Raw genomic sequence first — 3,189 nt, forward strand, 5'->3', positions numbered from 1 at the left:
TTTTGTATTTCCTTAGGGCTCCTCAACCCTCTGTGAAAGGTGTGGAGGTACAAAGAAATGTTAAGTCAAGTCGCCAGGCAGGTGATACCAGTTCTCTGCAGAACAATGTGTGTAATAGCTGAGGGGTGAGCCCCCTTCCCCATCCCTTTCCCTCTCTGCAAGTGCCTCCTGGATAATCTAAGCTACTTTCTTATCTCCTAATTGGATGACAACAGGGGGTCAGGGTTGCCTCAGGGATACTAGAGGCCCTTGGTTTTGGTGGCCTATTGCTGTGCATCTGGAAAGCACTAATGCTTAGGTTTTTAGTCCTAATACCAAGTCAGAAAAACATGAAAGAGGAGGAAGGAGGATTTAGATTTAGCAATCAAGAGCTAGAACAGGATTTTTACATTACTCCCAAAACAATACTGCTGCCTTACTTTTCTTCAATATATGTAAAGTGCAAAATGAAAAAATTAACTGTTACACCAACATTTTATATCACATATATATTATATATGTACTTGAAAAATCAATGTGAAATACAAATCTTTTGTGAGAAGTGAAGACTAAGAGAGGTTGTTACCAGCAGAATAGTACTACAAATAATACTAAATGAAGTTCTTTAGGTTGAAGGAAAATGAGATTCAATGGAAATTTTGATCTACAATGAGGAATAAAGAGCACCAGAAATGTTAACTATGTAGGTAAGCATAAAATATTATCCTTTATTTTCTCTTAATTATAAAAAAGAAAACTATTTAAAGCAAAAAAATTCTATGGTGGAGTCTATAATTAATGTAGAAATAAAATATATGTCCACAACTACACAATTGAGAGACGTGAATGAATTTTTACTATTGTAAATGTATTATGTTTTATGTGAAGTTGTAAATATTAACGCTAATAGGCTGTGATAAGTTAAAGATGCATATGGTAACCCTTGAGCAATCCCTAAAATTAATACCAAAATTTTTTATTAAAAAGATAATAGAGGAAGAAACATGGCGATGCCGACGTTGACTGCGAAATTGTACTCCCTGCTGTTCCGCAGGACTTCCACCTTCGCCCTCACCATCGCTGTGGGCCTGTTCTTCCATCAGGGCCGCGGACGCGATCTACCAGCACATCAGCGAGGGGAAGCTATGGAAACACATCAAGAAAAACCATGAGAAAAAGCAGTTCCTTGGAGACCCCCATCCAGGCCAGAAGGACCAGGTCCACTCGCCAGCTGTTTGCCCAGAGCTGGGGCCTCAGCTTGAAGACGACGCTCAAGTTGCTTTTCATGTACCACTCTTCGCTGTTGGCAAGAAACGGTTTCACCTACAAAATAGACTCTTTACCTTCTGCCGTGTTTGAAGTATGTTTAGTCAGCATCATCAAGAAATGGATGTGAATTGCCCTTGGAAAAAAAAAGACAGTAGAAGTACTGAAATAAAATACTAAAAATGTTTATCCCCAAATAAGTAAGGAATGTGGGATAGAGGAATAATAAACAAATGAGACAAAAAGAAAACAAATAGCAAATGACAGACTGAATGGCATCTATAATTACATTAAATAGAAATAAACTGAACACTTCAATAGAAAGGCAGAGATTATTAGATACGATAAGAAAGCAAGGCCCAACTATTTGTTAACAAAAAGAGATGCACTTACATGTAAAAACTTAAATAGATTGAAAATAAAGTGAAGAAAAAGCAAAATACAAACCTAAGAATACTGTTTTGGCTACATAAATATCAGGTAAAGTAGACCAAGAAAAAGAATATCACATGAGATAGGGTGAGAAATTTTATAAAGATAGTGCATTAATAAATAGTAATGTTAAATATGTATGTGTCTAAAAACAGAGCCTCAAAATTTATGAGACAAATGCAGACAGATCTGAAGGGAGAAAGAGACATATCTAAAATCATAATTGATGATTTTTATCTCTCCTTTCTCGGTAATTAATGGAAGAACTAAAAAAAATCAGTAAAAATTTAAAATATTTCTATAATACTGTCATCCAAATTAATGTAATTGACATTTTATGGGACACTACTCCTAATTGCTGAAGAATTCCTATTATTTCCAAGGCCACATGGAATGCTCATCAAGGTAAATTATATTCTGTGCCATAAAATATGTATCCATAAATATCAAAAGTTTGAAATCTTACAGAGTATGTTCTCTGATCACAACAAAATTTAATTAAAAATAAACATGAAGTATCTAGAAATATCCGTAAATGCCTGCAAATATTTATAAATGAAATAACATATTCCTAAATAAGATATTAATCATCCAGCACTTTGGGAGGCCAAGGCAGGTGGATCATCTGAGGTCAGGAGTTCGAGATTAGCCTGGCCAAGATGGCGAAATCCCCTTTCTACTAAAAATACAAAAATTAGCCAGGCATGGTGATGTACACCTGTAATCCCAGCTACTAGGGAGGCTGAGACAGGAGAATCGCTTGAACTCGGGAGAAGGAGGTTGCAGTGAGCTGAGATCGTGCCATTGCACTCCAGCCTGGGTGACAGAGCAAGAGTCCATCTCCAAAAAAAAAAAAATATATATATATATATGTGTATTTTATCAGAGATGAATACATATATATTTTATGAGATGAATATAAAAATGTATTTTATCAGAGATAATTTGAAAAGATTAATAAAAATTATAAATTCCTAGAGAGAATGTCCAAGGAACAAAGAAAGAGAAAACTCTCTAGTAACAGGAATAAAAGAGTGTACATCACTACAGACTTTATGGATATTAGAAGATTGATAACAGTATATTCTCTGGCCACAACAAAATTAAATTGGAAATCAATATTACTATAAAAATGAAGATTTCCTCGGAGAATGGCAGACACATTTTTTCCTCAGTTATATGTCTGATTAGCCTATGTACTTATTGATTTGATCCTATATTAGCTGAGTAGCAGAAAAGAGAATGGGGAAGATGACATTGTGGGAATTGCCTGGTAAAGAGGATTTATAGGACTGTCATAGCATTGATAACTGAGAGAAGATGCAATTGAGGGCCATAGTCTTTCTAGTACTGCCACAGTATGTGGGTGGATAGCTAAGAAGCACACATCATAGAGGGATGCTATATGAAAGCCATCAGTTGGAGGTCAGTGGCGAATGGTGACCAAATCTTGCAAGGGGTATTCAATGTTTAGGGAAGTTACATTGAGATGAGTCCCTCATCAATAAGGCA

General features: G+C 35.7%; 1 pseudogene; it reads left to right on the forward strand.

The window, feature by feature from the left end:
- Positions 1–983: 983 nt before the first annotated feature.
- LOC100428249 (cytochrome b-c1 complex subunit 9 pseudogene) lies at positions 984–1,338 on the forward strand (annotated as a pseudogene).
- The last annotated feature ends 1,851 nt before the right edge of the window (positions 1,339–3,189 follow it).

The sequence above is a fragment of the Macaca mulatta genome, chromosome X, assembly GCF_049350105.2.
Source record: "Macaca mulatta isolate MMU2019108-1 chromosome X, T2T-MMU8v2.0, whole genome shotgun sequence".
NCBI classification, from domain to species: Eukaryota; Metazoa; Chordata; class Mammalia; order Primates; family Cercopithecidae; genus Macaca; species Macaca mulatta.